This window comes from Myotis brandtii, unplaced genomic scaffold (assembly GCF_000412655.1).
Source record: "Myotis brandtii unplaced genomic scaffold, ASM41265v1 scaffold61, whole genome shotgun sequence".
Lineage (NCBI taxonomy): Eukaryota > Metazoa > Chordata > Mammalia > Chiroptera > Vespertilionidae > Myotis > Myotis brandtii.
This window is the reverse complement of record NW_005370318.1, coordinates 1,733,676-1,749,727: the sequence shown is the minus strand read 5'-3', so window position 1 is coordinate 1,749,727 and position 16,052 is coordinate 1,733,676. Positions and strand designations below refer to the sequence as shown.

The 16,052-nt window shown below is 42.0% G+C and overlaps 1 protein-coding gene across 2 annotated transcripts in view; it reads left to right on the top strand.

Annotated features, from left to right (window-relative positions):
* The first annotated feature begins 1,120 nt into the window (after positions 1–1,120).
* RALY (RALY heterogeneous nuclear ribonucleoprotein) overlaps positions 1,121–16,052 on the top strand; it is a 51,018-nt gene continuing 36,086 nt past the window's right edge. Inside the window, exon 1 of one of the 2 annotated variants that reach the window (XM_014550712.1) lies at positions 1,121–1,183. The gene's annotated coding sequence lies outside the window, so the exon portion shown is untranslated. Of the gene's footprint in view, positions 1,217–16,052 lie in introns of both variants that reach the window. The other variant, XM_014550711.1, reaches the window with a different exon arrangement.

Below are 16,052 nucleotides of genomic sequence, written 5' to 3'. Positions count from 1 at the left end.
TTCTCATACGTAAAATAAGGAGAATGAGTAATTTCTCCATGTGTATCTAGTATGTCATTCTTCCCATCACTGCATTCTAGCTATATTGACTTATTGACTTACTTGCTCCTTAAGCAGAATCAACTTATTTTTGCCTATTGCCTCAGGGCCTTTGCACTTGTTATTTCCCTCCTCTCTAAAACACTCTTCCCTTAGAGCTTTGCAGATCTTACCCCATACTTATTCAGGTCTCTGTCTAGTAGTCAATTCTTGAAGAAGCCTTTCCTGACCATTTTACCTAAAATAGACCTCATTAACAGCTTGGAGGGACCTGGAGGTTTTTATGCTAAGCAAAATAAACCAGTCAGAAAAAGACAATATCACATGATCATGTCACTATATGTGGAATCTAATGAACAAAATAAACTGATGACAAAATAGGTCCAGAGATACTGGAAGCATGGAACAGACTGATGAATTGTAGAGGGAAGGGGGCGGTGGTGCGGGAAGAGATTAACCAAAGCATTTATATGCATATATGCATAACCCATGTACTCAGACAATAGTGCAGTGAAGGCCTGGGGATAGGTGGAAGGGGTCAATGGGGGAAAAAGAGGACATCTGTAATACTTTCAGCAGTAAAGATAAATTTTTTAAAAATAGACTTCATTCTCATTCTTTCTTCCTTTACTCTGCTTTTTTTTTTTTTTAAATCGCACTTATCATGACCTGCAATGATATATTTAATTATTAACCTATCTTTTGCTAGGATGCAAGACATGTGAGGGCAGGGACTTTGTTTATTTTATATTTTTAATCCTTACCCAAGGACATTTTCATTGATTTTTCAGAGTGTGTGTGTGTGTGTGTGTGTGTGTGTGTGTGAGAGAGAGAGAGAGAGAGAGAGAGAGAGAGAGAGAGACATCCATCAGTTGCCTTCTGCACAGGCCCCACTAACCAGGGCTGTGGATCAAACCTAGGTATATGCCCCAACTTGGAATCGAACCCAAGACTCTTTGGGGTACTGGACGCTGCTCCTACCAACTGAGCCACACCAACCAGGGTGAGGGCAGGGACTTTGAATGCCTGCACATACCTAAATTCTGAGCGGGACCCTGACTGAATTCCCTCTCTGTTATAGGTGAGCCCTGTTCCCAGAGGCAGCTGGTGCTGATCCTGTAATCGCAGACTGAGTTCAGCCTCAGTGAGTGAGGCAAACTGGCAAGCTTGGGCTAAGGTACAGAGAGTAACTAGTTTGGGGCTTATTTTTACCCTTACTACAGATAACTTATAGGTGATTACTCTTCTATTCCATGTCTAAGAGATTGACATAGGCAGCCTCCTGTATTGAGAGGAAAACTGAACTTGCTTTACTGGAGTTGTCATGAGATGGTCTTTTCCCATGAATAAGGCAAAGCAGGTTCAATGCTTTCTGGCTTCCACCAGCTGCTTTGTGCTGCAGCTCTGAGCCTGGCAGTTCCCACAAGCTCTCTTAACATGACCCTATAGCCCTTAGAGACTTTCCTGATTCCAGTCTTGACTGTGCCCTACCAAGCCCATAAGTCCGCTTTAGAAAATCCTGTAGTTTTATCAGTCCTGCAAAATGTGATCATGAACAGTGGTGAGGGTGGAGTGATCGAGTAGAGCTGTGTGAAGGGGAAGTCAGGGGGAGCTTAGAGGGAAGACAGCAGATAATGAGATGGGAAGGGAAATCAATCTATTTTTTAAAGATTTTTATTGATTTTTAGAGAGAAGAAGGGAGAGAGAAACATCGATAATGAGAGAGAAACATCAATCGGTTGCCTTCTGCATGCCCCCTACCAAGGATCGAGCCCGAAACCTGGGCATGTGCCCTTCCCAGGATTTGAACCAGCAACCATGCTGTGCATGGGACGACCGCCACACTGGTCAGGGCGGGAAATCAACATCTTAAGAACCAATTGTGTTATGGATCTTATTTACTCTAGACAAAACCCTATTTTATAGATGAGGGAATGGAGGCTCAGGCAGCTAAAATAATTTGCCTAGGGTTCATACCTGGGCAAAGCTGATGTTAGAACCTAGGTCAGCCTAACTGTAAATAGCATTGTTCTCCCTGACTTGGCAGGCTTTCTTTGCGTTGCTAATCTCCCTGGAATACTGATTTTTCTTAAAAGTTCAAGAAGACAGACCTCCTTAGAGATTCAGAAAGGAGGTCCAGTTATTTGAGGGGCCCAGCAGGGCAGGTAGCAGTTGGGGGTGCCTTCTGAGCAATGGCATTGCTAGTGAGGGGATAAGAGGCTAAAAATGATAAGAAGAACCCTTCAAGCAGGCAGAGGCCTAGGCTAAATACAGAAGAAAACACCTGTTACACATTGGGTTCTATAAACACTTGGACCAGAACAGACAGGAATCTGGAGAGCTGGGTTGGAGCTGAGAATCGTGGGTTTTTATCTTCTCTCTCAATATCTGCCTTTGGACAATATCCATTATCCTATTTGTAAAATTGGAGTGCTCCCCACACCTCACATGTCTATTGTGTGTACAGTAACCAAGGAGGATGTTATAGAGAATCAAATGAGAAATGGAAGTTGGAAAGCTTTGTAAATTGTAAAGCAGCATGACCGAAATGAGAGAAAGTAAAAAGAAAACCTAAGTGTCCCTGAAGAAAACTTAAGTGTCCCTGACATCTCAGTCCCTGACCTATTTGTCATTCCGTTTCCCAAAAGTAAAAGGGCGGGGTTTCCTTTGGAAATTTGTACTGTAAATCTTTTCCCATGTCCTTCTGTCCTTCTGCAGGCCCTTCCCAAAGCTCAATCTTTTCAGAAGGGAAGGGATCTCAGGGCACAGAGACAGAGCCAGGCAGCATCAGCAGCCATGATTTGCAGCATGTTGGTTGCCGAATGCAGGTTTAAATGCACTCACACAGCCTGGCTCCAAGGCCACTGCCGGCACAGATATTAAAGCCGTTTTCAAGAGCTCATTCCCAGCATGTGTTTGCACTCAACCACTAGTTCTACTAATATGTTGCCTTGTTCCCTACTGTCATCTCAGAAGAGGAAGGCTATTCCTATTTTGGCTGTAGGTTCCAGGCACCGCCTTTCCCACCCGCAACTGCTAGTGAGAAAGGCACTTACACATGTGGCCTCATAACTTATCAGAGGTCATGTTTCCCCACCATCTCTTTCTCACCCTTGGCCAGTGATGGGGGCCACTTTCTTAATACCATGTAACAATGGACATTCTCTTCTTCCCTCTGTCTGCCTGAGGGTGCACAGAGGGGTCTGTCCCCTACCTGGTGCTCTTGGTTGGCCAACCTTCCTTCCTATTCTGAATCCCCAGACTCTTGTTTGCCACCTCTTTTTGCTTGGTTAATCTAAAGTTTTATAGCTTCTGGCTTTTTCATGTCCTGGTTGCCAACTTTGGATCTTTATTTGTTTGTTTTAAAGACTAGTTTATTGATTTTTAGAGAGAGAGGAAGGGAGAAGAGAGAAACATCAATGTGAGAGTGCAGCATCTATTGGCTGCCTCCTGCTCACTCCCCCACACCTCCCAGGCAACCTAGGCATGTGCCTGACCTAGGAACTAGCAACCTTTTGTTGCAACTGAGCCACAGCAGCCAGGGCCCACGTTTGGATCTTATTGTTCTTATAATAACTACCCTGCGAAGAAGTTCCACCATTGACAATTTTAAAATTTGAATGATTCCGCATTAAAAAAATATATAAAATACTGATATCCATATAGTAGCGTATTTATCTAACATCCTCAGTTTTGTAGAGCCTGACTAAAGAACAAGGAGGAAGCAAGTCATTTTCATCCTTAAGCCCTTGCACAGCACTAATTTATTCTTATTATTACATGTTATTGTAACAAGTTTAGCAGTTTGGTTTCTATACCCCCATAAAATTAAAAGCAGCATATAAAAAAGCAGGGAGGAGCTGCTCTACTGACAGTAGCTAGTGGTGAGAGCTGAGAACCAACAGTAAGGGAGGAGGTGAAAGAAGAATGATAAGAAAGAAGCTAAAATGAGTATGGAGGCCATTTAATTTAGGGGCAACAGCCCTACGGACATATCTGTGCTTCAGTAAGTGGTAATTTTTAAGGTAATTTTAGGTTGCTCTTGAAGGCCAGAGGTATCAGAAAATGTTAATTATAATGTCTATTATGTGCTATACATAAATTGATTTCATTTTCATAGCAACTTAGGAGTTAGGTGGTGATTTTATAAATTACTGAGATTTAGAGAGGGACACAATAGACCATGATTGGAAGAGATAAGCTTAGAATCCAGAAGACTCTGGCTTCAGAAAACCAAGTTTTTCTGCTGTCCTATGTTCGCTCATTCTCTGTGATCCAAAACCCTGGTCCTTTTCAGCCTCTTGGGCTAGTCGTTCTTTCCCCCACCCCCCTTTTTTTTCATTCTCCTATATAACATTTTCTTTTTAAAGACATTCAGTCAGTTAGTGAGTATTTGAATGTCTACCATGTGCCAGGCAGTTTTAAGTGTTTGAAATGTAGCAGTGAAGAAAATATTCTTCCCTCTTGTAGTTTACATTCTAGTGAAGGAAAATAGATAAATGAATACTATGAAGAAAAATAAAGTTGGATAAGGGGATAGGGAGGGGCCGTGTGATGAAAGAAGGCTTCTGTGAGAAAATAAAATATGTGCAAAAATATGCAGTAACTGAAGTAGTAAGATATACTGTATATCTTGGGGAATAACATTTCAGGCATAGAGTTCAGCAAGTTCAGAGGCCCTGAAACAGGAGTGTGCTTATTGTGTTTGATAAAAGGGGTCAGTGTGGCTAGAGATGAAGTAAGCAAGGCTGTACGTATGAGTGGATTATGGAGAAGTCACAAGGTTAGACAAGGACCCAGACCGTGTAGGGTTTTATATTGAGTGAAATAGGAAGTCACTGGAGAGTTTTGAGTAGAATGACATACTCTTGATGTCCATTAAAAACAAAAAAAATCCCTCTGCCTGATTGTACCAGCTAGGACCTCCAGTACAATCTTGGATATAATTGGTGAAAACAGACACTTCTCCAATTTTAGGGAGAAGTATTCAGTCTTTCCCCATTAAGTATGGTGTTAGCTGTAGGTTTTTTTGTATATAACTTTTATCAGGCTAAGTTCCCTTCTATTCCTAGTTTATTGAGAGGTTTTATTATGTATGGATGTTGGATTTTGTTGTGTGGTTTTTGTCCTTTATTGTACTAACATGGCAATACATTGATTTTTTGATATTAAAACAACCTTATATTCCTAGAATAAATTCCACTTGATCATAGTGTATAATCCTTTTTATTTTTATATGGTGTTGGACTTGGTTTGCTAATATTTTGTTGCAGATTTTTATCTATATTCATAAGAGATATTGGTCAGTAGCTTTCTCTTAATTACTAATTCAATAATTTGTTTACTTGTTTTAGGTGTACTTAGATTTCTATTTCATTTTGCGTCACTTTAAATCATTTGTATCTTTCTCATAATATGTTTGTTTTGTCTAAACTTCCTAATTTCTTGTCTTAAAGTTGTTCCCAGTATTTCCTTATAATCCTTTTAGCTTCTGTAAGGTCAATAATGATCACTTTTTCATTCCTGGTTTTGGTAATTTGTACCTTCTCTCTTTTTCTTGGCCAGTTTTGCTAAAGGCTTGTTAATTTTGTTGATCTCAAATAACCAACTTTTGGTTTCATTTTTTATTCTATTTCTTTAAAAAAAAAGATTTTTTTTTTTTGAGAGAGAGAGAGACAAGAAGGGAGAGGGAGCGAGTAAAACATTGATATGAGAGTGAAAAAACATCTATTGGCTGCCTCCTTCATGTCCCCTACCAGGGATCGAGCTCAAAACCCTGGCCTATGCCTTGACTGGGAATTGAACCGGCAACCTTTTGGTGCATGGGACAACACCCAAACAATTGAGCCATATTAGTCAGGGCTATTGATTTCTTATTTTAATCTTTATTATTTTCTAACTTTAGCTTGCTTTGGGTTTAGTTTGCTCTTTTTTTTTTTTTAGTTTCTTAAGGCTTAATTAAATTTTTTAAGGTACTGTGCAGTCCAAATGAACTTTTCTTCAGCTGGACTTACCTGTGGGCTGGCAGTTTGCTCTTGATGTCGCTGAAGAAGTATATAGAGCCTCAGAGAGAGCCTCACTCAGCAACAGTGGGGAAGACAGTGGTCTGTAGTGTATGCATTACCAACAAGGAGTGGGCTAGGGCTAGACGCATAGTGCTGGGCAGCCTGGATCCTGCCTGCCGGTCAGCACTGGGCAGGCCTGAGCTCTGTGTAGGAGATGGAGGCAGTGCAGCAGCAAGTCAGGTGACACATGGGAAGCCAGTCTCCCCAGGCTTTTGAGGAGATTGTGCCTGGTACATGGCTGGAGGAGACAGCAGCCCACCTCACAGCTTCAGAGGCTTCCAGATGGTTCTGGAGGCCTTGCAGAATACTTCTGTTGCCTGTTAATGGCTAAGATTCAAAGGAGAGATTTGACTCCATTAAAGAAATAAGGCTTAGTGGTTTTTGTGTTCACGGTGGTAGCACACATATATAAAATTATAGGCTGTGGTTTTCAGAGACTAGCTGATTGATTAAGAGTGGACTGGGGGGAAAAAAAAAGAGTGGACTGGGGAAAACCACACAAGAGTATAGAAAATCTAAGCCTTTGCCTGAGCAGGTGACATGACTCAGAAGCTCCTTTGGTGTATGTATACCCCACCTAATGTGAAAGATTAATGTAAGAGAGTTTAGAATTCACTGATTCAGTCTTGGGAACTGGTGCTATCTGATGTGTAGAGCCTCAAAGTAGAATAATTAACTTTTTGAGGTACATAATTTGTGAGTTTGCCTTTTTCCCATTTAAATAGTATGTAGTAAAAGTAGTATTTGGCAATTTTTTTGTGACATAAAGGTCACTTGGGAACATTTGGGGGAGGGAGGGGAGAAATAAGACTTATCTTTGGATCTCATAGGGTAACATTGAAGTAGCAAGAGCTCTGAGCAATGCCTGAGCTTACTGGGTACATATTTGTGGCCTTTAGTTTTCTTATCTATAAACAATGAGCAGCTTTTACCCAGCCTACTGTATAAGGCACATTTCAAATAACTGCTATATATAAATCTAAAGGACTATTAATGTTAGTGACTATCGTGACAGGGACCTGGACAGAGTCAGAAGGTCTGGGAGTAGTGGCAGTGCCTCATCATCCTTCAAGGTGTGGGGATGAATGTCTGCCCAAAGTGGACCTTGTAGCTTAATAAAGCAGGAGGTTCATTGTCTGCTAGTGTAATCATCCTATGGCCCCAAGAGAATTCAGTGGAGAAAATCTGAGGGAGGCTGACAGAGTAGCTCATATAAAAAACAGCTGCCCTGGTTCTCTCCTCACCCAGGAATTTTGCCCGCATTTTATTACTTTGTTTCTCAGCTGGCTTTCTTGAGGGTTGCTGTCACAGAAAAGCAATAAGACTCAGCTCACTTACGGGGAAGGAATGGTGTGCAAAGGGCTCTGGGCCTCCTTGGGCCCTGTGTCTCCCTCCTTCCTCCCCCAGTTTTCATTAAAACTAAAGAGGATTTTTCTGTCCTACTGGAGCATCAGGCCAGACAGAAGAGGTACTGATAGATTCTATAGGTCAAATCAATCAGAGGGCAGTTCTGAGGATGTTGGCCGTGGCAGAAAAGCAGGGTCCTGAGCCCAAAGTGTTGAACCCTGAGAGGACTAAGACATGAATAAAAGGGACTTATGATGGGCAAATGTAGAAAAATAAAACAAAACTATCCTACAGAATACCATGTTAACACAAAAGCAAAAATTGCTTCTTTTGAATTATCTGTCCTTTTGTATTATTTGAGTCTCCACCGACCTCCCTTACTCTCATCGCCCTCTCCATTTTCCCAATTGGCATATCAGTCAAGAGTTATGGTAATAAGTGCATAGGCCAAGAGATAAAAGTTACCTATAGTATAACAGACCTTTTGGGAGATTAATTAACTGTGTCTTTCCCACCATTGCATATAGTTTTTAAAACCTTAGGCCAGTGGTCGGCAAACTCATTAGTCAACAGAGCCAAATATCAACAGTACAACGATTGAAATTTCTTTTGAGAGCCAAATTTTTTAAACTTAAACTATATAGGTAGGTGCATTGTTATTAACTTAATTAGGGTACTCCTAAACTGGCCTTTGCTAAAAATGTCCTCAATCTGATTGAGGTACGTTCGCTGAGGTTGACCCCTTCCAACTCTCCCATCCATACTCGTCTTGTATACTTGTTTCGTCTATCTCCTTTCCGAAAACTGACTTCTGCGCATGGGCCACGAAGTTTCAATCGCACTGTACGTGCGCGATCGCACGTGGTATTTTGTGGAAGAGCCACACTCAAGGGGCCAAAGAGCCGCATGTGGCTCGAGAGCCACGGTTTGCCGACCACTGCCTTAGGCCATATGATACTGGGGAAAGAGAGGAGGCCTTAAAGCCAAAGGTTTGAGTCCTTGCTCTGGCGTTTATTTCCTGTGTGACTAATCTCTCTGAGCTGTAGTCTTCTCATCTGCAAAATGGGGACAATAATGCCTATATGGTTATTGTGATGCTAATAGGAGATAATGAAAAAAATGCCTGGCCTGGATTGTTGTTCAACTGCTGGTAATTGAAGTACATTCTGATACCATGTGTTCATTGTGAGATTGTAGTAAAAGGTATTACAATCCAGGCTTTTAATCCTGTTCTACTAACTCAACCTTAGGACAGCATTTGATATCTTTGGGCCACAGTTTCCTTAGCTCTATAAAGAGGGAATGAGGTAGAAAGTTGATCTATAATTGCTGATGTTCCTTCCAGTTCTGTGCCTTTAAAGGCATATTGGGCCCTGGCTGGTTTAGCTCAGTGGATGGAGTGTTGGCCTGCAGACTGAAGGGTCCCAGGTTTGATTCTGGCTAAGGGCACATGCCGGGGTTGTGGGCTCGATTCCCAGTCAGGGGTGTGCAGGAGGCAGCTAATCAATGATTCTCTCTCATCATTGATGTTTCTATCTCTCTCCCTCTCCCTTCCTCTCTGAAATCAATAAAAATATATTAAAGGCATATTGGTCTGTGGTTCAAAGGCATCAAAGAGTTAAAAGGAAAAAAAAAAGTCAAGAGGAGGCCAAAGGAGAAGCCTTAGCCTCAGTCCTGCTGAAGCCACACTAGGAACAGTTACAAAGAAAGAGCCCTTATCTACAAAGAGAAGGTGTTGGAAGTGTCTGGGAGTCTGCTGCTGGAGCAATGAATGCCTGTCATCCAACATTTGGAAAAGAAATATCAAAGAGAAGATGAGCCCTAACCGGTTTGGCTCAGTGGATAGAGCGTCGGCCTGCGGACTGAAGGGTCCCAGGTTCGATTCCGGTCAAGGGCATGTACCTTGGTTGTGGGCACATCCCCAGTAGGGGGTGTGCAGGAGGCAGCTGATCAATGTTTCTCATCGATGTTTCTAACTCTCTATCCCTCTCCCTTCCTCTCTGTAAAAAATCAATAAAATATATTTTTTGTTTTAAAAAGAGAAGATGAGAATAGCCTAGGACAGCGGTTCTCAACCTGCGGGTCGCGACCCCTTTGGAGGTCGAACGATCCTTTCACAGTGGTCGCCTAACACCATTGGAAAACACATATAGCATATCAGATATTTACATTACGATTCATAACAGTAGCAAAATTACAGTTATGAAGTAGCAACAAAAATAATTTTATGGTTGGGGGTCTCCATAACATGAGGAATTCTATTAAAGGGTCACAGCGTTAGGAAGGTTGAGAACCACTGGCCTAGGAGGTTGGAGACTGAGTAGAAAGCAAGTGTGAGAAAGACCATGCAGCATAGAACCTTGTTTGTGCACCATTACCCACTTTCTGGGTGTTCCCAGTCAAGCTATTTCTCTTTCTGAAGCCTCCATATCTTCATCTATAATATATTCTCCATCAGGTGATATATTCTCCAAGGGCCTCTTCAGGGCTTTCTAAAATTCCACTGTCCACTCTCTTCTGGCTCTCAAATTGTTTGTACCTAGTTTTTGCTGGTGTTGAGAGTATCATTCATATGAGAAGGTTCCTTAACCAGCCAGGCTTTATCTAGCCCTGGAGTATTTAGAATGCTCTTGAAACCTCAATTTCAGGCCACTAAGATCATAAGTTTTCAGGTCGAGAAATACCTTGGTCCACCTGGTTCAATTCCCTTATTAATGCAGCAGAGTAGAAAGACTACAGGCTTTGACAGCAGACCTTGAATTCAAGTTCCTGCCAGTCCTAACTTAATCTCTCCGAGTTATAGTATCATCATCTGAAAATTAGGATATTGATAATAGAGCAGGCACATAGAGAATTACTATGTGGAGGAGGAAAAAAAAACACGCCGAAGAGGTGAAGTCATCTGCTCAGGGTCGAGCTCACACCAAAGCCTGGGTTTTATTGTGTCTTAGTCCAGGGTTTTCTTCTCCTCTGGAGCCAAGGTCAGTTGTACCCATACAAATGTACTAGCAAAGATTGGAACTGAAAGCATGTCAGCTTTCTTAACATCTCTGCCAGCAGCCTTCTCAATTCCCCTGTGGCGTGTGTCAATAACACAGCCCGAACTTGTTTTAGAAACAAGCGCTCCATAAGCACTCCTGTTTGATTTGCTTTGGCTGGAACAGGATCCAGATGCTCTTAGAAGAGCACAACAGACTCTCCAAATCAGCCCATTCCCATTCTGAGCCACTGGTAGCTCTGATCTTCAGCTGGCTGGGGTTTGTCCCCAAGTCCTCCCTACATGTCATGTGAGTCACATTTAGTAGTCATGCTATTTGCCTTTTCCCTCTTGATGGAAGTAGCATTTATTGAATGCCCACCTACCATGTGCAGGTATTGTAATAGGTACTTTAAATGTATTATCTCCCTTAATTAAAAAAAATAAATAAGGAAGGGAGAGAGAAGCATCGATGATGAGAGAATTGTTGATCAGCTGCCTTCCTGCACGCCCCTACTGGGGATCGAGCTCACAACCTGGGCAAGTGCCCTGACCTGGAATCGAACCGTGACCTCCTGGTTCATAGGTCGATGCTTAACCACTGAGCCACACCCCTCTCATCCTTGATGTTTCTATCTCCCTCTCCCTTCTTCTCTCTGACATCAATAAAAACAACAACAAACAAATAAAAAAACCAGAGCTTCTCTGCCCCGGAAGGGTGGCTTGGTCAGTTGGAGCGTTGTCCCACACACCAAAAAGTTGAGGGTTTGATACCGGTCAGGGCCCATCCTAGGTTGCAGGTTCAATACCTGGTCGGTTACTTCCATCAAGAGGGAAAGGGCAAATAGTAAGACTACTGAATGTGACTTACATGGCAGGCAAGGAGGACTTGGGGACAGTCACATCGATGTTTCTCTGTTTCTCTTCCTCCCTCCCTTCCACTCTCTCCAAAAAGCAACGGAGAAATATCCTGGTGTGAGGATTAACCAAACAAACAAATAAACAAACAGCTGCTCTGTTTGAAGTGGAGGTGGGGAAGTACTGTGATGTTAGAACCTTTTCAGCTTTCCCCTTACCCTCACCAAAGATAGTCCCTGCCTTAAACCTCCAGGGTTCCCAGGACCCTGACCAACTGACCTAGACCAACTTTCCCATTTTATAACTGTGAAATTGAGACCCAGCAAGGGGGCAGTAAAAAATATGTCTAAGGTTGCACAGTGAATTAGTGGTAGGTCTCCTGACTCTTAGTCTGGTGCCCTGTTCGTAAGTGACCACCTGTTCCACTTCACTAACATCCTGTGCTTGGCTGTCAGGCTTCTCTTGCCTCCTGGCATCTGGTTCCTGTGAAGTAGGCAAGCCTGTGGATGGGAGTAATTCTTATACATATGGTGAGCATGTTTCAAGTTTTGTTTAACTCATTAATGTGGGAAACAGCAGAAAGAGAATAGCTCAGAAACTAGATTTATGTTGGTGGTGGAAAAAGGATTGCTGAAATTAAATTGCTAAATTAGATTCAACATTGGTTAATGTCCTAATGAAATGAACCCTTGGTGTTATCCTCTCTGCTTTAAAAAACTGCACCAGCCGTAACTGGTTTGGCTCAGTGGATAGAGCGTCGGCCTGCGGACTGAAAGGTCCCAGGTTCGATTCCGGTCAAGGGCATGTACCTTGGTTGCGGGCACATCCCCAGTAGGAGGTGTGCAGGAGGCAGCTGACCAATGTTTCTCTCTCATCGATGTTTCTAACTCTCTATCTCTCTCCCTTCCTCTCTGTAAAATCAATAAAATATATTTTTAAAAAAACTGCACCAACTCAGTTTTCTACACATTAACCTCTGACTTTACAGTTTTTAAACACTTAGTCTTTAACCATTTGTGAACAGTAAGTCAAACAAACTTCCATACTCCAGTTGTGTCAGATGACTCTCAGGTACATATTTTAAAATGTTCTAACATGACTTTAAAAGGTCACACAATAATTTTTGGCCTCACTTCCAAGTTTTGGATACTTTTCTTTAACATATACTATTGAAAGTGATCAGAGCCTATTATGTTAAAGAGAGCTAGAGCAGGCCCAGCCCAGGAAATTACCTTTCTGCTCAGTTGTACAGACACGACTTCTTTGCTAAAGCTTCTGCAGGTAGCGCATCAGCAAGATGTTGAGCTCTCCTGCAGCTCTGCTCACTGGCCTGCAGTTTGGCTTTTGTTAATCCTAGACTTACTTCTTCCCTGGTCAAGGAGGTGTTTTTTCCTGCCTCTAATTATTCTCAGGATCATCTTGGATGAAAAGAGGTTACAGAGTTACTTGTGGAGGAAGTTTGTTTTTGTTTTGAGCACAGAGTTCTACTCAGGTATAGTAGGTAACTGCTTTTTCATTATATGGTTTTATCTCTGAACATTCTGCCCATCTCTCATCCCCACTGTTACTACCCCAGGCCAGATCTTAATCATCTCTCTCTTGGACTATTTTAATTGTCAACTAATTCATCTCCCCACCTCCAGTCTTTATTCCTAAAATATAACTTCCTTTCTCTCTCCATAGATTTTAAGATACAGATCTTATTCCTATCACTTCCTGCTCATAAAACTTCTAGAATAAATCCAATCCCCTTAGCATGACATTCAAGGCTCTGCAAAGACTATTTCTCTTCATTCTTTCCAGCCTCTCCTCCCCCTCTTCCTCAGGCTTTCAGTTCCATAGGAGTTCATATTAGTGGATAAAAATATTAGGGAAACCAACTATTCGGGGTAATATTAAGGAAGATCTAACAACCTGATCAAATCTGCCAATGAAGATTAGGAAGCATTCTTAATTGATAAACATTCCAATTTGATAAACATTTGTGCTGGCACCAGGGGTAGCTACTTAGGAGTAAGGAGAAGGCAAACACAAGGTCAAGGCCTTTGAAGTCATGTTGATCAAGGAAGATAGGCAGGTAAAATAAGTAGACGACAGTGATGATGAGTATTATGGAAACGTGTAGTGCTTTGGGAACATGGAGGAGAGGGGGACACTAACTTCCTGGAAGATCAAGGAAGGCTTCACAGAAGAGGTGATATTTAAGTTAGACTTCAAAGATGAGGTATTTATTTGGCAATTGTGAAGGGTATTCTGTAGCTTCCAAGCAAAGAGACCCAGTGAAGACAAAGGCACAGAAGCTTGCACGTGTGTCTTAGAGAAGGGTAAACAGTTCAGTGTAGCCAAAGTATAGGATTTCAGGAATGGAGTGTGGTTAGGGTTAAAGTTATCAAAGAAAGTTAGGGCTAAACTGTTAGGCCTAACATTCCAGGCTTAAGGAAATAGTGATGTGTATTATGTTTCACACATAACATAAGATAATGATTCTTGAATTAAGTGATATGTATTTGTCTATTTGTGCATGTGTGTAGCAGTGTTAGGATGTGTGTGTTACATTTGGAGATCATTTCTGAAGATCATTGAAGCAAAGCAAATATCAAGAATTGGAGCCAAAAGAACAGGTTAGGCCTATGCTCACCTGGGCTTGAACTTCTGAGATACCAGTTTCAAAAGTCCCCAAATCATAGCATTAGAATTGGAAGCGATCTTAGGGACCAGTAGTTCATACATCTATCCATTCAACAAATGCCCGCTATTACTCTTGGAGCTGTGTTAAAGTAGTGAACAAAGCAGACTGCCTTTATGGAAATTGTTTTAGTGGGAGACAGAAAATGAGTAAATCAGTTATTATATCATTTCATAGGTGTTGCAAAGAAAGATAAGCAGGGGTAAAGGGTTAAAAAGTGGCCAGGCACTGGCTTTTTTCTGAGGAGGAAGATTATTTCTAGCTGAGAGAAGAGCAGGTGAAAAGGCCTCAAGGCAAGAGTGTGTATGTAATGGGGGGCGGCGGCGGGAGGTGGGGGTGCGGGGAGAGACACACACAAAAAACTAGAAGGCAGACAGTGTGGCTGGAGCAGTACCCTGAGGGGGAAAGAAGCAGGAGGTAAGGTTGGAGAGGGGGCAGCTGAGGCCAGAACTTACAGGGCCCTTGAGGTCCTTTCAGCCAGTGAGAAAATGAGGGTGACGAATACCCACGGCTACATAGCAAGTTAGTGGCAAGGTCAGGACTGGTACCATCCTGCTTCAGCCTCCCTTCCTTTGCCTCCCTGATGTCTTCTGGTTTTTACCCAAGATTAACTTGAACCCCATTTAATTTCTTCAATCTCCTCTTCCTCTCTGTTATCTTTCCCTTCCCCTGTGCCCAGGACTTCTGTCACACAGCACAGAAGTTTTGTTTTGTTTTCCCAGGCTTCTTTGCTTAATCACAGCATTAGCATTTCCCACACTCAAATTTGTACATATGACCTGGTAATAGAGTGATTTCTGGAAGGTCAAAGCTACAGAAGTTTTTGAAGGTCTTTTAGTTCAGCCCCCAACATAAAAAACTCAGGAAGGACAAGTGACTTGCCCAAGGCCACTCATCTAATTAGTGGCAGAACTTGATTTGCTTTGTCTCCTATTCTCTGGCTCTTCATTTTTTTCATGCTACCTCTATCTTTAATGTCCAGCGAAAGGGAGTAAAGTTGTGATCCATATAACTGAGCTCACATTCAGTGGCCCTCTTCCCCCTGCCCTTACTTTAGCATTTTATTTGGCCTTTGTCATGTGAATTTACTGTTTTATTCTGTCCAGGGTCTTTGTTTTTTTTTTTGGTTTTTTTTGTTTGTTTGTTTGTTTTATTAAATCTTTATTGTTCAGATTATTACATTTGTTCCTCTTTTTTCCCCCCATAACTCCCCTCCACCCAGTTCCCACCCCACCCTCCTCCCTCACTCCCCACCCACTGTCCTCATCCATAGGTGCACGATTTTTGTCCAGTCTCTTCCCGCATCCCCCACACCCCTTACCCCCCCAAGAATAGTCAGTCCACTCCCTTTCTATGCCCCTGATTCTATTATATTTACCGGTTTATTCTGTTCATCAGATTATTCACTTGATTTTCAGATTTACTTGTTGATAGATGTGTATTTGTTGTTCAAAATTTGTATCTTTACCTTTTTCTTCTTCTTCCTCTTCTTAAAGGATACCTTTCAGCATTTCATATAATACTGGTTTGGTGGTGATGAACTCCTTTAGCTTTTCCTTATCTGTGAAGCTCTTTATCTGACCTTCAATTCTGAATGATAGCTTTGCTGGATAAAGTAATCTTGGTTGTAGGTTCTTGGCATTCATCACTTTGAATATTTCTTGCCACTCCCTTCTGGCCTGCAAAGTTTCTGTTGAGAAATCAGCTGACAGTCGTATGGGTACTCCCTTATAGGTAACTGACTTTTTTTCTCTTGCTGCTTTTAAGATTCTCTCTTTGTCTTTTGCTCTTGGCATTTTAATTATGATATGTCTTGGTGTGGTCCTCTTTGGATTCCTTTTGTTTGGGGTTCTCTGCGCTTCCTGGACTTGTAAGTCTATTTCTTTCACCAGGTAGGGGAAGTTTTCTGTCATTATTTCTTCAAATAGGTTTTCAATATCTTGCTCTCTCTCTTCTTCTGGCACCCCCATAATTCAGATGGTGGTACGCTTGAAGCTGTCCCAGAGGCTCCTTACACTATCTTCATATTTTCGGATTATTTTTTCATTTTGCTTTTCCAGTTGGGTGTTTCTCGCTTCTT